This window comes from Bos indicus x Bos taurus, chromosome 6, assembly GCF_003369695.1.
Source record: "Bos indicus x Bos taurus breed Angus x Brahman F1 hybrid chromosome 6, Bos_hybrid_MaternalHap_v2.0, whole genome shotgun sequence".
NCBI lineage: Eukaryota > Metazoa > Chordata > Mammalia > Artiodactyla > Bovidae > Bos > Bos indicus x Bos taurus.
This window is the reverse complement of record NC_040081.1, coordinates 91,127,379-91,144,130: the sequence shown is the minus strand read 5'-3', so window position 1 is coordinate 91,144,130 and position 16,752 is coordinate 91,127,379. Positions and strand designations below refer to the sequence as shown.

The window sequence follows — 16,752 nt, the reverse complement described above, 5'->3', positions numbered from 1 at the left end:
AATGGCAACCCACTCCAGTGTTCTTGCCTAGAGAATCCCAGGGACAGCGGGGCCTGCTGGGCTGCCGTCTCTGGGGTCGCACAGAGTCGGACATGACTGAAGCGACTTAGCAGCAGCAGCAGGCCTCCCTGTCCATCACCAACTCCCAGAGTTCACTCAGACTCACGTCCATCGAGTCAGTGATGCCATCCAGCCATCTCATCCTCTGTTGTCCCCTTCTCCTCCTGCCCCCAATCCCTCCCAGCATCAGAGTCTTTTCCAATGAGTCAACTCTTCGCATGAGGTGGCCGAAGTACTGGAGTTTCAGCTTTAGCATCATTCCTTCCAAAGAAATCCCAGGGCTGATCTCCTTCAGAATGGACCAGTTGGATCTCCTTGCAGTCCAAGGGACTCTCAAGAGTCTTCTCCAACACCACAGTTCAAAAGCATCAATTCTTCAGCGCTCAGCCTTCTTCACAGTCCAACTCTCACATCCATACATGACCACAGGAAAAACCATAGCCTTGACTAGACGGACCTTTGTTGGCAAAGTAATGTCTCTGCTTTTGAATATGCTATCTAGGTTGGTCATATCTTTCCTTCCAAGGAGTAAGCGTCTTTTAATTTCATGGCTGCAGTCACCATCTGCAGTGATTTTGGAGCCCAAAAAAATAAAGTCTGACACTGTTTCCACTGTTTCCCCATCTATTTCCCATGAAGTAATGGGACCAGATCCCATGTTCTGAATGTTGAGCTTTAAGTCAACTTTTTCACTCTCCACTTTCACTTTCATCAAGAGGCTTTTTAGTTCCTCTTCACTTTCTGACATAAGGGTTGTGTCATCTGCATATCTGAGGTTATTGATATTTCTCCCGGCAATCTTGATTCCAACTTGTGTTTCTTCCAGTCCAGCATTTCTCATGATGTACTCTGCATTTAAGTTAAATAAGCAGGGTGACAATATACAGCCTTGACATACTCCTTTTCCTATTTGGAACCAGTCTATTGTTCCATGTCCAGTTCTACTGTTGCTTCCTGACCTGCATACAGATTTCTCAAGAGGCAGGTCAAGTGGTCTGGTATTCCCATCTCTTTCAGAATTTTCCACAGTTTATTGTGATCCACACAGTCAAAGGCTTTGGCATAGTCAATAAAGCAGAAATAGATGTTTTTCTGGAACTCTCTTGCTTTTTCCATGATCCAGCAGATGTTGACAATTTGGTCTCTGGTTCCTCTGCCTTTTCTAAAACCAGCTTGAACATCAGGAAGTTCACGGTTCACGTATTGCTGAAGCCTGGCTTGGAGAATTTTGAGCATTACTTTACTAGTGTGTGAGATGAGTGCAATTGTGCGTTAGTTTGAACATTCTTTGGCATTGCCTTTCTTTGGGATTGGAATGAAAACTGACCTTTTCCAGTCCTGTGGCCCCTACTGAGTTTTCCAAATTTACCTATTCAGCACTCAGCAAATCAGCTCCTATAATTATATGTATCCTGCGGAGTTGGTATCAGGCTTCTAGATAATGTCTGTTAACTGTCCTGCATACTGCCTACACATGGGGTATCTGCTTAATTAATGCATCATTTTCATTATTGTCTTCAACCTTCATTTTAGAACTCCTTTCAGCCAAGATCGTTATGTAAAACAGACACAACTAAAAGACCTAATTTATGCTGGAAATAACAGCAAAAAGAGCCTTGTCTGGAGTTAGCACATCAGAGCCTTTTGCAGAATTCATCATGTGGTCTCTAATTAGGTTTCTCCTACAGCCCTAAGCCACAAGAAAAAGCTCTGACGTGCTAACTCTGGACAAGGCTCTGTTGGCCCCAGTGGCCATCTGATTTAAGCTGAGGTGGAAAGTAGACTCAGAGGCATCTTATCAAATCCATAAACGTAAAGATGACACAGCACATCCACAGCCAGCCATTGGTAGAATCCATTTCGACAGCAAGCTTGACTTTCTGGCTTTCCTCTAGACCCTGCTGCTGTCCATGGGAGAAAACAAGAAAGACCAGGCCTAAGCTTTCACAAAACCTTTGTGGCATTTAATAACTTCCTCATTTTGGGGCCTAAAACACAGTTGTTGGCTCTGCCCTCTCTGAATATGGCCGAGTCCTTTTCTCTCTCCTTAGCCCCTACCCCTCTCTGGGAAGCACCAAGGGATGGAAGGTCCAAGGTGCAGGCTGTCTGGAGTGAAGGGCTAGCAGGAAGAGCAGGCAAATAGGAAAGAGATGGAAGCAAGAAGAACAGGAGGCTGTTTCATCTTTTTAAGGATCTTTTACGCAGGATTCTTCTCACCCCTAGCAGAGACCAGCACCCCAGCAATGACCTCTGGGGGACCAGGCTGAGGTTAACAACCGGGTGTGAGGGCTCAGAAAACCTGGGTTGCATGTTGCTGACGGTGGCACCCAGGCTAAGTCACAGCACAGCCTCCCTGCCAATCTTCACCTCCCCGGACCCTGGGTGGGCTGGCTACGAGGCTCCCGTGTGGGCTGCCTGGATGCTCGACACCAAGGAGGAAGCAAGGCTGAAAGGAAGGCAGGAAGGATGACCAGCATGCAGAACACACGGGACAATAAATAAACACTTTTAAACATGCTCTAGTGAAAAGAAATTCCATAGTGAATCTTGCTGGCCAAACTGGTGAGATGTTTTTGAGGGTTGTTTTTAATATTGTTTCTTACTACTGTCCGTCTCAGTACCACAAACTATGAACAAGGAAACAGAAATCAGAGCTGACTTGAAAGATTTACCAGGGGCCAAAACAAAATGATTGTGATGCACTAGCCCAGTGTCATCTTTCTTCGCCAGATAAGAAACAAGAAATCCAGGCCAACCACCTACATATTTCTACTTCCTACGCTAAGTACATTCATATTCCCAGCCCCCACTGTTCATACATGAATGTGAGAACTGGACCATAAAGAAGGCTGAGCACCAAAGAATTGATGGTTTTGAACTGTGGTGCTGGAGAAGACTCTTGAGAGTTCCTTGGACAGCAAGGATATCAAACTAGTCAATCCTAAAGGAAATCAACCCTGAATAAGGACTGAAGCTGAAGCTCCAATACTTTGGCCACCTGATGAGAAGAGCCTTACTCATGAGAAAAGACTCTCATGCTGGGAAAGACTGAGGGCATGAGAAGGGGACAACTGAGGATGAGATGGTTAGATGGCATCACTGACTCAACGGACTCAAAGAGTTTGAGTGAACTCTGGGAGATGATTAAGGACAAGGAAGCCTGCTGTGATGCAGTCCATGGGATCACAAAGAGTCAAATATGACTTAGCCACCAAATAACAGCACAGTTCATAATTTATAAATATATAGTAACTGCTTCACTATTTGGTATTTAAGTGGAGTCCTTAACTGCTTTCTGAACTGAGCTTCAGCCAATACTGAAGAAGCAGTTCCAGATGGCCCTGTTCCTGTAGCTCTCTTGAACTCCAAGGAGAGGTGTCTGGGGAGGGTCTCTCAGATCCCTTTAGCTCCTGATTTCTACTACATTTCCATGAGGATGGGCAGAGGGGGCTCCAATCTCCTTAGCGTGGGCTGTTACAGCCTTAGGAAGAGCTCAGTTCTGACAATCAGCAGTCTTCTTTTGGTTGTGTTTTGCCTGGGGAAGCTTCCTCGCCAGCCACATCCACTCCAGTCCCCCTCCAACCCAGGGGCCAGCGCCATCTTTAAAAACAAAACTAAATGGATTATGTCATTTCTAATAATAAAACTTGTGTAGCTTCCACATGCACTCTGGAGAAAATCCAAATTCTTATAAAGAACAACATAAAGACCAAGCCTGCCACGCTCTCCACTTCACACATGCAACTCCCTCCGCCTGGAAGTCTTCCTCCTGATTCTCCACTTGACCGGCTCGTCCTCAGCCTTTTGGTCCAGGGAGCACACCACCTCCTCAGAGACCATTTCATCTGCCTCATACAGTCTCTGCCCAGCACCTGGTCTTTCCTGTCATTGCACCTGGGGCCACAGGTAAATGTTTATTTCCACACGGATTGCACTGGACAGAAAGTGCAGCCAAGTCAGGGTCCACGGCTGGCTTTTCTTCAGTTTTGCGCTTTTAAACCATTACATACCCAGGGCCTCAGTGAGTGGCTCGCGATAGGCACACAATACAGATTTATAGAAACAATCGCAGTTGACTGTAAAGGGAAAAATTGTGTGATGCATCCAAAATGGAGCTCTATGCCCTTCAACTTTTAAAGGCATTAAATTGTTTACGCATTTTGGGAAAGCTGGGGACCTCTTTTAGTCACTTTCTATATAAAGTTATGAGGGCTTCCCTGGTGGCTCAGCAGTAAAAAAAAATTCACCTGCCAATGCAGGAGATTCGAGTTCAATCCCTGGGTTGGGAAGATTCCCCCTGAGGAGGACATGTAACCCACTCCAATATTCTTGCCTGGAGATTCCCATGGACAGAGGAGCCTGGCGGGCTACAGCCCATGGGGTCACAAAGAGTCGGACTCGACTGGCTGCTAAACAACAACAATATGTAAGGTTGTGAGTTGATTCCTTTGTGAAGTAGAATTCAGCTCTAACTGTTGGTCCCTGTCACAACAGCTAGCTTTTGTGGAGTAGACAGGAGCAGTGCTGGGGGAATACCCCCTTCGCCCAACAGTTGGCCCAGCTCAGCACCATCTTGCTGCCTTATGTTTCGAAACCACCAGAATGCCTTTTGAGATTAAACAGACAGAAGTGCATTTATACAGGGCTAAGTTGTCCTCAGAGTCTCCTAGAGAAATTCCTTTGGATTTAGGCGGGGTGCCTGTATGTATTCATTTTCATAATTTGTTCTGTGAAGTTGCGTTTGTGGGTGCCTGGGTCTCTATGTTCTCTTTCTGCTGCTCCAGGTCCATCACGCAGGAAGCTGCATGTCATCATCTCTGCATCCTGTTTCCAGGCCTCTCCTCGGATCAGAACCTCAGGTTCCCAAGCCCCTTTCTTCCCTTCAGTCTCTGGGAGGCAGAGAGGGTCTGGATTCTCCGCCCCTTCAGTGTGTGGCAGAAGATACTAAGAACCCATGCCCTCTGGCTCAGATTTCTGCTCTTAGCCTAAGGCAGCTGTTCTTTGTTTGCTGATGACTGGGCATCTATCAAAGGTGTCACAGATGTCCTCAATGAACTGCCCTCTCTTGAAAAGCCCCTTGTTTCTATTACTGATCTTTTGGTTCCTAGGTATTTAGACAGAACCTTTTGGGTCACTGTCCCTTCATTCTTCCCCTCTCTTGGGGCTTCCCTTGTGGCTCAGCTGGTAAAGAATCCGCCTGCAATGCCGGAGACCTGGGTTTGATTCCTGGGTTGGGAAGATCTCCTGGAGAAGGGATAGGCTGCCCACTCCAGTATTCTTGGACTTCCTTGGTGGCTCAGATGGCAGAGAATCTGCCTACAACACAGGAGACCCAGGTTCAGTCCCTGGATGAGGAAGATCCCCTGGAGGAGAGCATGGCAACCCACTCCAGTATTCTTGCCTGGAGAATCCCATGGACAGAGGAGCCTGGTGGGCTACAGTCCATGGGGTCCCAAAGAGTCAGACACGACTGAGCGACTAAGCACAGCACAGCAAAGGGCATGCTTACAGTGGAACGCACTGAACAGGATACAGGCCTGAGGCAACACAGAGTGAACTTCTTAGATGGTAAGTAATAATTTAAAAAGCAAGTGAAGTGCAAGTCTCTCAGTCATGTCTGACTCTTTGCGACCCCATGAACTATACAGTCCATAGAATTCTCCAGGCCAGAATACTGGAGTGGGTAGCCTATTACTTCTCCAGGGTATCTTCCTGACCCAGGAATCGAACTGGGCTCTCCTGCACTGCAGGTGGATTCTTTACCAGCTGAGCTACCCAGGCATCCCTTTACTTGTCCTCAAAAAAACCTCTTCCTTCTGTTCACCCACCTTGGTTTGGCAGTATGGTTATTACAGGAGGCCACGTATAACCCTTCAGCCGTGCATAGAGGTGCTTTGTAGGTCTCGGCCCTGTGTCTACCTGTACCTCCTGTGCCTCTTGTTGACGCTTTTTCTCACTTGATTTCCCCTGAAACCTCCCAAATGGAACAAGTGTACAACTTACAACACTAACATTCAGCATATTTCTGACTCTTTCCGAAACCATAAGCCTAACTATCTCCAGATCTTAAGCCAGTGACCTAGATGCCAACCTTGCATCTGGAAAAGGGTGGGTAGGGGAAAAAGCCAAATGACTAGCCAAATCTTTTAACCTACCTATTAAATACTTAATCTGCGTCATATTTACTTTTGACTGCAATGCTACCACCTCCAGGGCCCTAAGACTAGTCCAGGGCAAGTGCATAGGAAAACCAAGGGCCCTCATGCAAGGGCTTATATTAAACTGGTGACATCTTTACCACTGGAGTGTATTGTCCTAGACACAAACACTCAAGAGTGTGACCTTAAATCAACACAGTAAGTGGCAGGCTGCATAACTTGTATGAACAATGCGGATTCTGCAGCCAGCTGCTTGGGTTCCTATTCTGGCTCTGTCACCTCGCAGGTGTCTGACTTTGGGCAGGTCACTCAGCCTCTCACGCCTCAGTTTCCTCCCCTATAAATATTAAAATATGCATATCAAAGTGTAGTTGTGAGGCCTGAATGAATATGTGTAACACACTTAGAACGGTTCCTGGCAGTGTTTCCTTCTTACCAATGGCAAGGAAATTTACATTTCTTGGACACATGGTGTGTACCAGATACTGTGCTTTAATAGGTTATTAATCTTATTGTTTGAGACGGCAATGATCCTTATATAGATAAAGAAAGCAAAAAGAAATAAGACAAGTAGAAAGCAGTCCGGCCGGAGACCACACCACCCCTCACGCAATGCCTGAAGGTCCCAAGACTGTGCGTGCTTTTTTCTTAGGCATCAGCCACATGCCAATCCACATGACCATTTCTGCCACATGACCCTTTTGCCATTCATACATGACAGAAAGCAATGAATGAAGACAAAAAACCAGAAAAAGTACCAGAATGTTACTACTGGGTGATAGGATTAAGGGTGATATTTTTTCCCCCTTTTCTGTATCTTGCAAATTGTTTACAATTAACATTTATGACTGTAGTTATCAGAAAAAGTAAAATCAGCCTTAATTTTTTTTCCCCTCACTAGAATGAATCTCAGCCTGATTTCTCCATATTTTTAAAGGAAAATCTTTGTCGGGAAATGGAGTGGATGTACTACCCTGGGAGTAAGTCTGGGCAATGGAAAGACTTCATGCCACTATTCCATCTGAGCCCTAGGACCTCATCTGTAAAAAGGGGACAGAGTTCTATCTGCCTGGTGACATGGCTGTGGGATCTGGTAAGCCTGGCACGTGATAACCACAAGAAGGGAGCTATTATCATTTGATCCAAGTGGCCTACATGAGAGAGATGAGTACGGGAAGGCACCCAAGGGGTGTGACAGGATGCAGGTATAACCATTGGCTCTTTCATTCCTTAAAGAGGGCAACTGCAAATGTCCAAAGCATTTGGTGAGAGATATAAATGTCACAGTTCTCGCATATAAGAACAGGAAATAAAAGGCGTTACCTGGGCCCCTTAGGAACAGACCAGGGCAGAAGGCCCAGCAACCAGCGTGAAAGAAATGGTTTCTGGAGTATCAAGGCTGACAGTATCAGCCTGAGGATTCTTCTACAAGCCTCGTTTCAGCAGAGGGAGCTTCAGGCGCTGAGCAGGGATGGGACTCGGCGAATGTGTATGCATGGCTGTTTTCAAAACACGATAAGGTTGGGCCCAGGTCTTTTTAGATCCTGGAGTCCTCTCATCTCAGGCTTTAGGGAGTGAGACCCCCTATCCTCCTGCAAGTGGGAGTGGATGACAGACCCTGGCTCTGGAAGGGAGGCGACTGCAGTCTGTGGGAGGTGGGGTTTCTTTCTCCCATGCGTGCTCAGCCATGTCCAATTCTGTGACCCCATGGACTGTAGCCCACCAGGCTCCTCTATCCATGGGATTCTCCAGGCAAGAATTCTGGAGTGGGTTGCCATTTCTTCCTCCAGGGGATCTTCCTGACCCAGTGATCGAACCCAGGTCTCCTGCATTGGCAGGCAGATTCTTTACCACTGAGCCATCAAGGAAGCCCTTCTCTCTTCCATCTACATGCAAATAAGTTGCTCCTGTCCTAGACCTGCATGGAGAAGAGGGATGGACGTGCAAAATGTAAATGGAGGTGGTCATTCATCGCAAGAAAATAGGTCCCTGGCTAAATTTGGCAACAGCTGAGGGATCTTAGCAAAATGGAACTCACCCCCTTGTTTGTGGGGGAGGCCTAATCCTTACTTTGCCCAAGAGGATTATTGGGTCTTAGAAAGAAGCTCACATGCACTTTTTTTAAGCTCGTGCCAACTGCATTTGTGTCCACAATATCTAAGATTCGTTCTGCTTTTTGGGGTAGATAATAGACATTCCATGCTATTTACATCCCTCCAAATCTCAAACCTAAATGTTTCCAACCTCTGCTATCACCCAAAGTGGGACTCTGTCTCCCAAGCTTTGCCCCAGCTGTTGCTTTATATTCTTTGGAAGTATATTTTAAATGGAAGGCAAGGTACCCAAACTGCAGTCAACTTGTGGAAAAGTAGGTGTCTGTGGATTTTAATATATCTTTTCAAGGTGTTTGTAACTATGGTTCCACTGGCTAAGTTTCTACTCATCCCCATCATTTTCCCTTTCCTTCCGTTACTATGTGCTGTGCTATGCTAAGTCACTTCAGTCATGTCCGACTCTTTGCAATCCTACGGACTGTAGCCCACTAGGCTCCTCTATCCGTGGAATTCTCCAGGCAAGAATACTGGAGTGGGTTGCCATGCCCCTCTTCAGGGGATCTTCCTGACCCAGGGATTGAACCCGTGTCTCTTATGTCTCCTGTACTAGCAGGCAGGTTCTTCACTACTAGCGCCACCCGGGAAGCCCAGCACCTGAGTAGGGCTTTACAAAGTATTTTTACGTAACAAATTCAATCCTCATAATAACCCTATCAAGTGTTTTCCCTCTTTCATAGAAAAAGGAAACCGGGGAATGGGTAATTTAAGTAAATCGCTCAAGATCACAAAGACAGTGGTAAAGCCAAGACCCCACACACGATAAGGCTCGGAAGCATGCCCTTAACCTTGATCTGCACATCATCTAGGGGCTCAGATACTTGTAGGTGGAGTGGACTGTAGAATAAATAGAGCTGCCTGATTTCAGGAAAAGCATGACAATTCTTCCGGTCCTGGCATCCTCAGGAGCCACGATCTGTGGTGCCTTCTACAGTAACTTCTCACCTTCACCAACAGGGCTGCTTAATTTCCACCTGCAGTTACAGTTCCTGTTTCTGGGGCCAATGGAACTCTCAATGAGTAGGAATCTGGGCCTCAAACAGCTTCTGATTTGAAGCTTCAAGACAAACTCTGAGCTGGCTGTGCTCTCCTCTTGAACCTTTGGGCTGCCCACGATCCCTAGGTTTCCTGAGCCTACCTGGTCCTCCAAGCTGAAGGAAAACCTGCCATGGACACCAATTCCTTCCAGACCAGAGCCTGGTCTTGTTAACGTCCCAGGCATAAACAGATGGTACTGGGCACAAAAGCTAAAACAAAAGCAGGTGGGAAAGTGAGTGGTCATCTTCTTCCAAATGGGCACAGCAGGTCCTACCCCCTCGCCTGGGCACCAGCACACAGAAGGAGGTGCCAGTGGGTAGGGGCTTGGCAGGTCCACCCCAGGCCAGCTGAGAGCAGGAAATACCCTGTGAGCCGCACATCACCCCTCGTCTCCCCTCCCACTAGAATGCCAGCACGCCAAGCCTGGGAAAAGTACAGAATCCACGACAAAGAGAAGGTACTGGACTGTGACCCCATGCCACGAAGCAGGGGCGGATCAGCGGCCTCCGCCCCAGCCAGACCTGGCTCAGTGGGGAGGCGGCCTCCTCTCACTACTGAATTCCAGCTGCTGGTGGTGAAGAGGTAACCATGGGAACCAACACAAAGGGCTTAAGTTGAGTGAAAGAGGCTGTAGGCGATGGGGAAGAAGCAGAGGGACCTTCAAGTGACAGTCCTACGATTCTCCCAGCACAGTTACTATGGATCAGACTAAGAGACTAGTGGAACCTGAACAGAGCCAAGCAGCCTCTAGGGGTCAGAGACAACCAGAGAGCTGTAGGGTTTCCCTCCAGATTTCTTTTCTCCCCTTCAGAGTGATGCCCCCAAAGCTTCATCCGCCAGGACTTTTGCCCTGAGATAACATGGCTCACTTGGGTGGACAAAACTGGTACATGGTGACATTCCTTTAAACACAAGCAGCACTTTGCAAAGAGGTTCCTCTCGTGCCCCCTGGCTTCAGCCTGTTGTCCCAGCAGCACCCACTCTGCTGGCTGAGGGGCTTCCCTGGTGGGTTTTACACAGACCTGGGTGGTTGAGGAACTGGTCCGGAGGTTGGCTGACAAGCTACACTACAGAAGACAGCCATGGATGCTGAGAACGTTAAGAGAGCATATTGCATAAAAACCTGCACTCTGGTGAGGTGGGCTGGGAATTCCGTGAAAAGGCTCATATCTACGTAGGGAATCATGTCTGTATACTTAACTACCTTCCCCTCAAGGCATATTATTTTAATTGGCCAATGTGACTTTATGTGTCTTCATTAACTCAGAAGGGTTTTCAATCTACCACTTGGGATTTTTTCTTTTATAAAGTTCTAACTCAGGGTTCTCCAGAATCTGGCAGTTGAGGAAACGCCATGAAAATGGGGAATATAAAATATCCCGGGGCAACAGTTTAATGTTCCTCTTAATTTTTTAAAAATATAGCTGATTTATAGTGTTGTATTGGATTTAGGTGTACATCAAAGAGATTCAGTCATATATATATTCTAACATATATAATGGAGCTAAAGCTCCAATACTTTGGCCACCTGATGCAAAGAGCCAACTCACTGGAAAAGACCCTGATGCTGGGAAAGATTGAGGGCAGGAGGAGACGCGGGCAACAGAAGATGAGATGGTTGGATGGCATCACTGACTCAAATGGACATGAGTTTGAGCAAACTCTGGGAGATAGTGAAGGACAGGGGAGCCCGGCGTGCTGCAGTCCATGGGGTTCCAACAACAATATTCTACCAGATACACACTAGTATACACGTAAAATAGACAACAAGGATCTACATTTCTCTCGCTTTCAGGGCTTGTGGTACACTTCTCATCTTGCCTTGCTGGTAGAGACCAAGATAATACTGCCCTATGTCAGCCCCTACTAGGGCTTTACAAAATCTCAACCAAATCCACATTCTTTGTTCACAAGTCACAGAGGGCCGCTGACAGGAAGACTTTTGAGGGCCTGGGGAAAGACCCTGACCACATTCACAAGCGTGTCTCCTGTGAGTCCCCCTCCACAAGGTAGAAAGTAGATCCATCAACTATTTAAGATATACATACTCTCCATCACTGGTGCTCACCTGCACACTGCCCAACATTGTAGCCTGAGTGCCACTTACTGGTGTTACTTTCTACCTGCAGTAGTTAAATCTTAAGAATAATTTCACCTAAAAGGGAAAGGCAAATTCCAGGAGATAGTGAAGGACAGGGAAGCCTGGTGTGCTACAGCCCGTGTGATCGCAAAGAGATGGGCATGACTTAGCAATTGCACAAGGGCAACAAGAAGGGAAAAGTAACTGGTATCTATTAATAACCTCCTCAGTTGAGAGGCAAGATCTGCGGGGTTCCAACTCTGGCACCTCCATGCCCTCAGCAAGCTAGTTCATCTTTTCTGTGGTTTTGGAGTTTTCTCACCTTTAAAGGGCTCAATAAGAGTGCCTACCTCATACAAGCATGAGGAAGATACAAAAAGAGTCTCAGACAGCACCTCTTAGCAGGGACTCGATACATATTAGATATTAATTCCCACTAGGTGCCAGGATAGTTATTTTTATATTTTAATCCTTAAAACAGCCTAATCTGATCATATATATTAACACTTCTTTTATCACCATTTTACAGATACGGAAACTCAGGCTTAAAGAATTTAAGGACCTACCCTAAATTACTAGGCAGTAAAGCTCAGATTTAGGAGAAGGCAACGGCACCCTACTCCAGTACTCTTGCCTGGAAAATCCCATGGGCGGAGGAGCCTGGGAGGCTGCAGTCCATGGGGTCGAGAAGAGTCAGACATGACTGAGCGACTTCACTTTCACTTTTCACTTTCGTGCACTGGAGAAGGAAATGGCAACCCACTCCACTGTTCTTGCCTGGAAAATCCCAGGGATGGGGAAGCCTGGTGGGCTGCCATCTGTGGGGTCGCACAGAGTTGGACACGACTGAAGCGACTTAGCAGCAGCAGCAAAGCTCAGATTTGGGTTTCCAGGTGACACTAGTGGTTAAGAATCCACCTACCAATGCACGTAGACATAAGAGATTCAGGTTTGATCCCTGGGTTGGGAAGATCCCCTCAAGGAGGGCACGGCCACCCACTCCACTCCAGTAACCTCGCCTAGAGAATCCCATGGACAGAGGAGCCTGGAGGGCTGCCGTCCAGTGTCACAAAGATACGGACACGATGGAAGCAAGTGAGCACGCATGCACCCAGAGCTCAGATTCAAACCCAGGCTGCTCTGTTTTCATAGCCTAAGACGCTTCCACAATTCTATACTGCCTTTCTAGGAGACCATGTTGTTGTAACTAAAAGTAAGGATAAGAAGAAATTCTGGTGTCTAAGAAAACAGCATCAAAACAAAACAGGATTTTAAATCTCCACCTTAAGCAAGAGGCTTTTTTAAACTAGTTTTTAAAATTAAAAAAAAAAAAAGCATTTATTTGGCTACACTGGGTCTTAATTGCAGCATGTGGGATCTAGTTCCCTGACCAGGGATTGAACCTGGGCCCCCTGCATTGGGAGTGCAAAGTCTTAGCCACTGGACCACCAGGGAAGTCCCTAAAGTTTTTTTTTAAACTAACAAAACCAGCCTAAGAGAATGCCTCTGCCCTGAAAAAAAAAAAGCGCATAAGAAATGGGCACACATTCACACAATCAGGGCAGCTGTGAACCTTTGGGTGTAAAACGTTTTATTATTCATCACCGAATTCCCAGGGGTTAATATGTTCTCAGTAAACGTTTGGTAAATGCTTAGGGAATGAGTTAAATCATTCTAACAACAAAATGCTTCTCTTGGACTTGGCTAAGTTTACATTGTCTTTCCCGAACACTTTGCTGAACCTAAATAATTGAAGATTAACAGATTAAGTAAACTAGTATTATATTTACCACTCTGTACAAGGTATTTTACTGAAAAATCCAGTTATATAATGTGTCCCTTAAAAAAAAAAAGCACAATATTAATTATATAGAGATGATTTTTCTTTCCCCTACTTCTTTGGAAAGAGTTTATAATATGTAAACCTTTCACCTGGATTCTGTGAATGCTGTGAGCCTGGTCTGGTAGTTCAGTTTCAACTACTCTCATGCAATCCTCAAAAACAGAGGGCTTTGCCTAGCGGGTATTTTCTCTTTGAGGTTTACATTTGATAGCAAAGCAAAGCCCTAGTGGTACTTTGATCAGGTAAGCAAGAACTAAATTTAAATTCCCTACAACCTGGGAAAAGAACCCATTAAAATGAAGATACATATAATGTTAAGGATATTTGTTACTATAAGATCCTTGATAATCTTAAATAAATGAGGTGGCTTTTACAAAAAATGGAAATCACTTTCTCATTAACAACAAAACCACATATTTATCACAATACATGGAATTATGAGGGGACACTTACCGAGTTCTTAACTAAGCTAAATACTTCAATTATCTAACAATTCTTAAAACCCTGTGAAGGAGGTATTTCATTACTGTCCAATGGCTCCGGGTTCAGATGCATTTAATAACTTACCCAGAGTAACATACACCTAGAGACAGAGATGAGATATATACTCTTGTCTATCTCTAGGAACTATGCTCTGCTTCGAATTGAGCTAATGCTTCGAGTACAATAAAACACATGTCTCAAATGCTCAGTTCAATGGAGTTTGATAACTGTGTAACAATCGTTCAAATCAAGACATACAACATTTCCATGGCTCCGAAAGTCACCTCTTGCCAAACTCTCTCGATCCCCACCCCCAAGCAACCACTAACATCCATAGTCATAGATTAGTTTTGCCTGTTCTAGAACTTCATAAATAGAACTGCTACATATTCTTTTGTGTCGGCCTTCTTTCAGTTTAACATAATGGTTGAGGTTCATCCCGGTTCTTGTGTTTATCACAAGCTCACCCCTTTTGATTGCTGAGTGGTATTCCCTTGGTGTGGCTGTACCACAGTTTATCTGTTTTCTTATTGGTGGACACAGGGTTGTTCTCAGTTGTTGGCAATTATGAATAACATTGCCATGGCCACTCTGTACAAGCCTCTTTGTGGGCATCTGTTTTCATCAGTTTGGGTAAATAGCTGGGTGTGGATATGTTGAGTCATAAGGTTGATGTATGTTTAACTTTATAACAAACAAGTTCTTAACCCCTGTACTCTATTCCCTCAGAATGGCACTAGCTTATTGACATGTTTGATTTCTTCTCTTACATGACGAATTCCTTGAGGACAGAGGACCAATCTGCAGTTGCCGAGCCTCCCACATAGCAAATGTTTGTCGAACAAATGAACGATCATTGTTCATACTCCTATTCCTTCTCTGGGTGTTACCAAAGCATAAGAAAACATGCTTGGCATGCATGGAGAAATAGGACAAGCTGAAGGGTTGTGAGGTGGGGGTAAAAGAACCAGCCAGCTAGGAGACTCCTGACTTGCCCGTTTTGTTTTTTTTTTTTGACATGACCTTTCCTAGAAAGTAAATCCCTCCCAATGATCCTGCAGGGAGGGCGAGGGGTGGCTATTCCTGATCAAGTGACCACGGAAAGGGAGGAAGGTGTCGCTGCAATTGAGGTCACATGGTGGTTAGGATTACAGGATACTTCTGTCAAACAGGAGGGTGGAGGAAGCAGCAACCCATGAAATTCTAGTGGCAGAGCAGGAGCTCAGGAGGACGGCCTCCAACACAAGTTACAGGAATACTTGGTTTTGGTGAAAGTACCACACCGTTTCTACATTGGAAATGGAAAGTCAAGAATACATTTGGAGGAGAAAGTAAAATGTTCATGTAAAAATGTAATCAGACTTAGGGTTAGTTGCTCAGTTGTGTCCAACTCTTTGTGACCCCATGTAATATATATAGCTCGCCAGGCTCCTCTGTCCATGGGATTCTCCAGGCGAGAGTACAGGAGTGGGTAGCCATTCCCTTCACCAGGGGATCTTCCCAACCCAGGGATCGAACCCAGGTCTTCTGCACTGCAGGCAGATTATCTACTTTCTAAGTCTTGGGAAGCAGAACTTTTAATTTCCATAAATCTGTTCATTTACTTGAAATTACGGAACTTATGCTACAGTCAACCTAGAACTTCTTAGAAAATAAATAAATCACTGTTGATTTTTTATCCATCAACAGAAAAGGACTGGCAAGTCCTGGGGGTAAATTTAAAATCTTTTTAGCCAAAGGAAAAAAAAATTTTTTTTTTTTTAACATAAATCAAAACAGGGCTTTGCCACATCCTGAGCTCAGGTGCTTCTGAGGCAATCTTTATTTCCCTTGATTCCAGGTTGCTGAGGACTGAAATTTGTTTAGAATTCCTCAATTTGGGGGTTCTGAGAAGTGACCTTGCCTGCCTTTATCCAAACAGTATTGCACCAAAGCCATCCTAGGCAGATGGATGTTTATCCTATTCTTAAAATCTCCAGGGAAGTAAATTCTCTACAACATCCCTTGGTAACCTTCTCCAGGGTTTTATCAAGTGTACAGCAAGGAAGTTCTGATGCAGAAACCAATAAAAATATTAACTCTATGAACCTAGTTACCAGCACTGAAAAGGCGTATGTGTTTGGGCACTTTGCCTTCATGGTAGAGATGTATTTACAAAACAGGCTATACAAACAGAAACCATTTGTCTGGAGCAGATGTGGGAAGTTGATTCAAGAGAAACTGCCACAATAAATTCCGTCCCATGAACCATGTGAATAAGTTATTGTTGGTTATAACATTTTTTAAAGTACAAATTTATTTCCTTGTCAATTCCTAAACCAGGTTTGTTAGCAATTTTAAAAACTCCAATACAGCTGCAAAGTTTTCAAATAACTAGGCTTCCATGAAAAACTAGGCCTTGACCAATCGAACGTAAATATGATTGTTAAGGACAGTTTACTTCTGTATATGCCACTTTTCTGCCATGATCATGAAACACTTTTGTAATTAAAACAAAATTTTTTTAAAGACAAAAATTAACCATCGAAATTAATTAAAATGTAAACCAACTTCCGGTGAGATTATTTGAGGCAAGATTAAGCATATGTCTGACCAATGTGCTTTTTGCTGGAAATGATAATTTACCTAGCCTTAAAATATTAACTAGTTAGAAATAGGAGACGCACAGAACTATCATCAGAAGCCCCTGTGCTAAGATTTCCTGCCTCACCCTGACATCTCAGAGCAATCTCTCCATGGAGATTATATACATGTGGGCTTCTATTCCCTTCCTCTCAAAAGCCTCCATGCACAAAAGTGCACCACAACAATAACACGATTAAAAAAAAAAAAAAGTAATGCCAAAATACATCAGAGAGAAGAAAAAGCCGGTCACACCTCCCCCACCGGATGCTGGATGTATTGAAATTTCATTACCTCTCCTCCACCCCTCAGCAAAGCACTTTCCTCTCTCTGGCAGCTCACAGTAAAGCGTGTGTC

The 16,752-nt window shown here is 45.0% G+C and overlaps 1 protein-coding gene and 1 non-coding gene across 4 annotated transcripts in view; both read right to left on the bottom strand.

Moving 5' to 3' along the window:
* Positions 1-16,752, bottom strand: part of SHROOM3 (shroom family member 3) — a 329,764-nt gene that overhangs the window by 59,978 nt on the left and 253,034 nt on the right. The gene's annotated exons all lie outside the window — the stretch shown is intronic.
* Positions 12,830-12,902, bottom strand: TRNAG-CCC. The gene has a single exon. It is a non-coding gene; the product is annotated as a tRNA-Gly (tRNA).